The sequence below is a fragment of the Cupressus sempervirens genome, chromosome 2 (assembly GCF_028749045.1).
Source record: "Cupressus sempervirens isolate cs-2001-9-10 chromosome 2, ASM2874904v1, whole genome shotgun sequence".
In the NCBI taxonomy this organism is placed as follows: domain Eukaryota; kingdom Viridiplantae; phylum Streptophyta; class Pinopsida; order Cupressales; family Cupressaceae; genus Cupressus; species Cupressus sempervirens.
The window spans coordinates 251900652-251909062 of record NC_143119.1 but is presented as its reverse complement, the minus strand read 5'-3'; the positions used below and the strand labels follow the sequence as shown (position 1 = coordinate 251909062).

The 8411-nt window shown below is 35.5% G+C and overlaps 1 pseudogene; it reads left to right on the top strand.

Annotated features, from left to right (window-relative positions):
• The first annotated feature begins 1726 nt into the window (after positions 1-1726).
• LOC149572004 (subtilisin-like protease SBT1.3 pseudogene) lies at positions 1727-3986 on the top strand (annotated as a pseudogene).
• Positions 3987-8411: the final 4425 nt, after the last annotated feature.

Below are 8411 nucleotides of genomic sequence, written 5' to 3'. Positions count from 1 at the left end.
GAGCTAACTGAATTGCCTCCTAAGAAACAAGTGATTGGAGTTAAATGGGTCTATAAGACCAAATGCAATGCTAAAGACAAGATTGATAGGCATAAGGCAAGGCTAGTAGTCAAGGGCTACAAATAGCAGTATGGAAGAGACTATGATGAGATATATGCCCCTATTGCAAGAATGGAAACCGTGCATGTTGTCATAGCAATTGCAGCTCAGCACAAGTGGAAGGTATTTCAAATGGATGTGAAGTTCGCCTTCCTAAATGGTGTATTGAAAGAAGAAGTGTATGTGGAGTAGCCACCTGGTTATGAAGTTGCAGGTGAAGAGAACAAAGTATATAGACTGAAGAGAGCTCTTTATGGGCTCAAGCAAGCTCCACGGGCATGGTACAGTAGGATTGACTTATATTTGATGAGCAATGGGTTTAGCAAAAGCAATGGTGAGCCCACTCTTTACATCAAGGCAGAAGATGGTAATGTATTGATTGTTGTCTTGTATGTAGATGATTTAATTTTTACTGGTAATGATAAGGCTTTAATTGGTGAGTTCAAAGAGGCCATAAAAAGTGAATTTGAAATGACAGACCTAGGTCTCTTGAAATACTTTCTAGGCATAGAAGTAAAACAAATGCATGATGACATTTTCATCTCTCAAGAAAAGTATGCAGGGAAGATCTTGGAGAGATTCAAAATGCAGAACAGTAAGGCAGCCCCCACACTAATAGCAGTAGGTCTAAAGTTGATTTCGATCAGCAGTGATCTTTGTTTGTGGGTCTCAGGACAAAGGTGGAGTGTTGGAAATTAACGTTGAGTTCCTGCAGGTTGTCCTCGAGCCCCACGCCCATCTACCCTATCAGTTTGTTTCCCGCAGGCATCCTTTCAAGGAAAGCATTTATTTTGGTAGGTGTTTTTGAATTTTTGAACGTTGAGAGGGAAAATTTTGAAGACAAAAGGAATACCTCTCTCTCATTTTTTCATTCAGACAGACAGAGAGCCAGATAGAGTAGAGAAGATTAGCAGATCAGTCGTTGGAAGAAGAAGAAGGAAGTTTGTTTTGTTTCGTGCCTACAGTTGCATGTGATTGATTGATGGTTACCTTGTAAGTTTGTTATTGTTTGATTTATCTTGTTGAAGTAGTGATTGCTCTAGGCATTCATGTATGTAGCCATTAGAGCTGCAAGTTATTAAAATTGTTTGAAATATTATCAATTTAGGGTTATTTTAGGGTTTTTTGGTTGAAGCCAAATGCTCCCAAATTTTGTATTAGTTTAATGAAAGATTGAATAGAAAGCAAGCAAGCATACTTGAATCTATCTTCCTCTTCTATTCATTGCATTTGACAAGTTTGGTTGAAAGCTTAAAGCTTTGGCTCTCTAGTTTTATTTGTGAAAGCATTCACGTTAGATTTTTCTAAGTTATAATTTTATTAGTTGGAGCCGACCTTACTCAGCATCCATTGTCTTCTTTGAGTGCCGAGCTAACTCGGCATCTACATCTATTTCCTTTGTGTGTCGAGCTCACTCGGCACCTGTTCCCTATCACTCGGCACCTTCAAGTGTCGAGCAAGTGCCGAGCGTAACTGGCACTCGGCACCATCAAGTGCTGAACAAGTGCCGAGTAAAACTGGCACTCAATACCTTATGTGCCGAGCAGATTTTTAGGGTTGTGAGTATTGAGTTTAATTTTTAATTTATATTTCTCACATCTTTGTCACCATTTTTGCATTTACCATAACCACAGCTGTGGCTGAGGAGTTAGGTAGGAAACCATACATTGCTCACATGAGCAGGTCCATGAAACCTCTGCTTTTTTCAAGTCATGAGCACTGGTATGCCTCTCTCATCAATGAGGCAACTTCTAGTTCAGGCTCAAAAGGTGAAGATGAAGAACTGTTGCTATACACTTATGATACAGTTCTGTCTGGATTTGCAGCGAAGCTAAGCAACACTGAGGCTGCAGCTCTAGAGAGCAAGGATGGTTGCATGGCTGTAATTCCATCGTCTGTGAGGCAAATGCATACGACCCACTCCCCACAGTTTTTTGGTCTGGGAGGCTCCTCGCATTATAATTTGTGGCTTCAATCCAACTACGGTAAAGATGTGATTGTGGGTGTGATTGACTCTGGAATATGGCAAGAGAGCAAGAGCTTCAACGATAGAGGCCTCGGCCCTGTGCCCACAAAGTGGAAGGGCATATGTCAAAGTGGAGAGAAGCTCAATTCCTCTCACTACAAAAGGAAAATTATGTGAGCTCATTATTTTTTCAATGGCTACCAAGCTACACATGGTGAACTTCCCCTAAGCGAGATAAAATCGGCAAGAGATAGAAAAGGCCATGGAATGCACTGTGCTTCGACTGTTGCAGGATCGGCTGTGGATGGAGCAAGTTTCAATGGATTTGCCAATGGAATGGCCACTGGGATGGCTCCTCATGCCAGATTGGCCATTTACAAGATCGCATGGGATGGAGAAACCGATGATTCTGATACTCTTGCTGCCATAGAAATGGCTATTGCAGACGGCGTGGATATTATTTCTATGTCCATTGGTGCACCGGAACGATCGTTTTACAATGATTCCAGAGCCATTGGAGCCTTCAAAGCGATGGCCAAGGGGGTGTTTATTTTGCTCTCGACAGGAAATGATGGACCTATTTACACTTCTGTTGAAAATACAGCACCATGGTTGATGACCGTTGGAGCCAGCAGTATTGACAGAAAGTTCCCTGCTACTCTGAGACTTGGCAATCATCAGATCTACAGAGGTTCATCTCTTTCTCAAGCTACCGAGGTAACTCAACAATTGCCTCTACTAAATGCATCTCAAAACAAAAGCACCAGGAGATGCGACCTCTCAGCTATCCCTCCCAGCATTCTCAATGGTAAAATTTTGGTATGTGATGCTGCATATGCTAATATTTACATTGATTCCAATGGAGGTGATTCACACAAGGAAATAAGCCTATTGGAAGAAGCGAATCAATTGAGGGTCGCTGGTTACATCTTTGCAACCGAATCTCCTTGGCGCTCGCAAGAAATAATCGATGATTCTGGTCTTCCCTCTATTGCTGTGAGTTTTGTGGTGGGAGAGAAAATCAAAACTTATATAAATAGTACAAGCAATCCTACAGCCACCATAAATCCGTCAGGATTGACGCTGAAAGGTAAAGCAGTAACAGCTCCTCTGGTGGCTTCTTTTTCTACAAGGGGGCCTAGTCTTCAATTTTCGGATATAATGAAACCAGATGTTGTTGCTCTAGGTGTGGACATTTTGGCTGTAGTAAAGAATGGATATGCATTTATGTCAGGGACATCCATGGCTTGTCCACATGTAAGTGGCCTTGCAGCACTCATTCGCTGAAATCCATCCTTCTTGGAGTCCCGCCGCCATTAAATCGTCTCTCATGACGTCTGCTTATGTTCATGACAATAAAAATCAACCCATCAAAGATGTCTCAACTTTGAAAGTTGCAGACCCATTGGATTTGGGTGTAGGTCATGTGAATCCAGTCGCTGCTATAGATCCAGGGCACATCTATGACCTGACACCTTGTGATTACATTCACTTTCTTTGTACTCTTAAATACACCAAACAACAGATTGCTTTGTTGATGGATAAAAACACAATCCAATGCCCCAAATCAAGCAATCTAGAAGACACAGGTGATCTCAATTACCCATCTTTCTCTATTCCCTTCAACTCCATAAAGATACTGCAAGTTGTTGTGAGGAGAACAGTAACAAATGTGGGTGCCGCTCGTTCAACCTACAAAGTGCATGTGGAGGAGCCATATGGAGTAAAGGTAAGTGTTCAGCCAGATACTTTAGAATTCACAAAGAAGAACCATAAGCTTAAATTTAGTGTGAAGTTTGAGAGCACAGCTATGGTAAGAGAGAATGGTTAAGCGTTTTCCTGAGAGATATCATCGAAATGTATTCAAGGGGGAGCACATGTTTTGCGTAGTCCGATTGTTGCACTTTGGCTAGACACTTAACCTACTTCCTTGGCCTCTTCCCATAAGTATATAAACTAAATAATACTGTTGGTTAACAATGTCACCACGGTTACCAACCTATCTTATTTACCAGTAGTAATAGTCCTAGTTTTTGTTGTTCTCCTACTAATAATTGAATGGGATGTGTGCCTAATATCGCTCATAACTATAATTTATTTATAGATCTTGGCTTGGCAGCAATATGTATATGGTTGTTTTGATAATAGTTGGTTCTATTATAATGTATACTTATTTTATGAAAGGGCTATCTTATTTTATCTTAATGTACTTACATGAGTATTTTTTTAAATTGTCTTTGTCATGGAATTATAGTTCTTAATTTATTTATATAATAACAAATTATGTTATTATAAGATTTATTTAATGAAGAAGATGTCCAACAATGTACAATCATTACATATTACTACTTTATGCATTTTTAGATGCCACTTGTCAAAATTTGTAAAGTGGACATTATCTTTATCATATAATAATAAATTTGTAAATATCTCAAGTATACATAGTCAATTGACAAATAATAGTGGGTAAAAATTACTTCTATTTTTTAAGACATTAGTTTATTCCATATGCCCTAATATCAATCCTTTAAATCTCCTTGTGTGAACCCAATAGGACATCCAAATTATTGTGGTATGTAGGGAAGCTATGTGTGTTTACAATCGCTATCTATGTAAAATTTGTGAAATAGAATGGCCAAGGAAGTTCCAACTCCATCAGTAAGGAGAAATATCCCAAGAAAAAGACATAGGAAAAAAGCCATTACATTCTCTCTCTTCAATTAGTAAAAATAATTTAAAGGCAAAACAATTAGGTCTTCTAGGGTTCTCTATCTCTTCTTTCTTTTTATTCTACATATAGTATATTGAAAGCATATTGTTGGTGTGGTTTCAAATATCTATGGAAGGCTAACAAAGAAAAGTAAAGTAATTTATTTGGGATTTGGGAAAAGATTGAATTGCTGATTTTTTTCTTGAGTTATAACGTAACACCTATGACAACTCGTATCTAATTCTCCACCTTTTTCTTTTTCAAAGTTATTGTAAAAGACCCTCATGTGTGAAAATTGTAATCTAATATAATATGAATAATATTTTCCATATAATTTCTGACAATGATTGTAACAAATTCTTAAGTTGGAGTACATTCTTTGTTCTCTTATAAATAAATTCATGAGATGTACTATAATGTGCCCAACCTAACAAATTTGTAGAGCATTCTATCTGAGGTAATGGTGGCATGCATCAAACTTATACCAAGAACATATTGTGGAGGGTAAGTGCCCACATCAAAAGAGATTTGAATTTAATGTGATAAATGCTCTACTCACACCACCATTTTAAGCCTAAAAAATGCTTACATTATTTTCTATAGTTCTTATCCTTTCAAAGCATATAACTCATTTTTTAAAAAGAAACACAAATGAAAACATAAGGACTTGTTATTTGTGTTTTTTTTAACTTTTAAACAATGGATTGTATAGGTTACTAACCAAGTGCACTTTTATGAGCTCTACAACTAAATCTAGTTTCCAAACTACTAAAGGTTTAAAAAATAGATAAGATTAAGAGTGTTGAATTCATTGCACACAAACCATTGTTCCAGGTTTTGAAAAAACGTATAACATAGTTGTTTCATGTGCTTAAAACAACATATGGTTGGATTTAGTATTTTGAGAAACCTTAAATGGTAGGATGATAAGTAAGAGTGAGCTTTGGAAGTTGTGTATTTTTTCAAAATTTTCTATTGAGTATTTTTTAAAATGTTTTTAAAAACTTTATGTCCTTAAAAGTTTGGTAGTTGTTCATGCACTAGTCATAACTTCCCTCAAAATAATTTCAAATTGCACTTCTTTTACAAAGGTGCATAAAATTAAGTATAAAATTGTAATACGCAATTTATTTTAAATTCAGAAAATTAGATAAAAAATTATTAAGAAGATGGTAGAAACGTGTCTCTAAGAATTTTCAAGGCACTGATAAAGAAAATTAAAATTTACTATACTAATTTTGTCCAAAAAATGGAAATTGTGTATGGTTCAAAATTTGATAAGACATGTAAGATTATGTGGTAATTTTAGAGATATCCACTTCATCATTTGTAAACCTAATGATGAGAAAATCAACAAATCATCTTGGACGATGAAAAATGTGTAATGGAACAAAAATGGAGGGAAAATGAGCTTGCAATCCTTAGGGTCATCTCCAACTCACTTACCCATCCATAATGCCTATGGGTTCCTCTATGCTAAATAAGTTGTATGATTTATACCAAACCAAAAGTACCATTCCAAGTTCTACATAACCCATGTGGGTTATGTAGAACTAAAAGCATAATTTTTAGTTCTAAAAAACTTGCATGCGTTATGAAGAAATAAAAACATATATTTGTGAGCTTAGCATACGCTACACATATGTATATACTTACACATATAATATGTGAATATATAAGTATAAATAGATATCTATAGATATATACATATATTGATATAGATATATGCATATCTATCTATATGCATGCACGCACACACACACACACACACACACACACACACACACACACACACACACACACACATGCATTTCTTTCCTCATTCCTTCTCTTTCTCTCCTCTTCCTTTCTCCATCATAGTCTCTACCTATTATGAACCCTAATAATCCTCCTTAAACTTTATCTCATTTGTATTTCCCCCATTCTTTGACTCTCTGCCTTGTGGCTCTCACCCTCTTCTCCTTCTTTTACTTTATCTACCTCATGTCGCTCACCCCTTCTCCTTCTTTTACTCTCTCTACCTCATGTCCCTCACCCTCTTCTCCTTCTCCTTCTCCTACTCTCTCTCTCTCTCTCTCTCTCTCTCTCTCTCACACACACACACACACACACACACACACACAACATGTTCTCTTTGTATACCTCATATCCCTCTTATATCTCCTATATCTTACTAATCTATTAACTTGTTCTCTTTGTATAGCTCATCTCCCTCCTATATCTCCAATCTTACTAATCTATATTTAATTAAAACATATACTTTATTTAGGATATCTGAGGGAGAGACAATATTTTTGCATAAGAAAAATATGTATGAAATTTGTAAAACTATGGAAATAGTTCATATAAGACCAAGATGCAAAGGATTTCACAACCATATGAGTTATGAAGAAATTTGGGTTCTCCATAACTCATGTGGGTTATGAATAAATTTTAGATTGAAAAAATCAAGTTCAATTTTCTTGAGCTCAATGATTTCACATTTTAAATAACACCATAGGTTTTACAAAAAAATTGTAATTTTTCATCATTTTTCCACTTTTATGAACTACGACTTGGTTCACTTACCCATATAATATGTTTTTCCTCATTATATAAAGGTAACCAATGATTTTTATACTTTGGTTTACATTGTATCTTGTGTGAGGATGTTTTCAAGATATATATTATTGATGTTTTATGCTTAAGTAATTAGGGCTTGTGGCTATCTTGCTCATTATAATTTTGTCAAAAGGCTTGTTGATGTGTATTTTTAAAGCCACAATATTATTATCCTTTAAAAATTTTAATATTGATTGACATTTCTATCATCATCATAATTTTTTTAGGGGAACCATGTATTCATGATGCCTTTTTAGTTAGACTTTGGACTACATAAAAAATAATTTTGAGAGAATTGTAGTTTAAAAAGTTGTATGTTTCCCTTATGCATTGATCTAAAGTGGAGAGGATGATTTAACTTACTTACAAATAAAGACATAAATACACACAAATAATTCCAGTTAATCAAGGAGGCATACATCATTCCTTGCAAGTTCGTAGATATAACATATTTGAGGATGTGGGCAACCTCTCATCTTGTGCCTTAAAATTAATCTACCCAAATCACAAAGAAAACTTAAATCTTAAAGCCAAGGGATATTGTTTGTGTGGGTAAAAAAAAGGTTCATCAATATGTTAAAATGAGCTCTGGGTTAACAAATGAGAATGTATAAACTATATTGCTCCTTAGTCTCAACTATAACTAGGAGGATGTTCTTAGAAGTGTCCTATTTAGTAGTTGTTGGAAACATACACTAATATTAATGATGTAGATGATGTCATTGATGGAAACTACATGAATTATACATGTAAAAATATCATGTTTTAGTTATTCCAATAGGTTAAAGATTATATTGGCTAAGCATGGTAGAGAAAAAATAATTTATGGGTTTCATGAAATAGTTTGGTTTGAACAACTAGTTTTAAGTTTTGAGATGTTAGGCTAGGGGGAGATTAATAGAGGTTCATTCTGTCTTATTCTATGTGTATAATACTTAATGTTATCATCTGATGAATATATGAAGATATATTTGGTGGAATCTAAGTAAAAAGTGAAGAATAATAATATGTTGGTAAATCATTAAGTGATCCTAA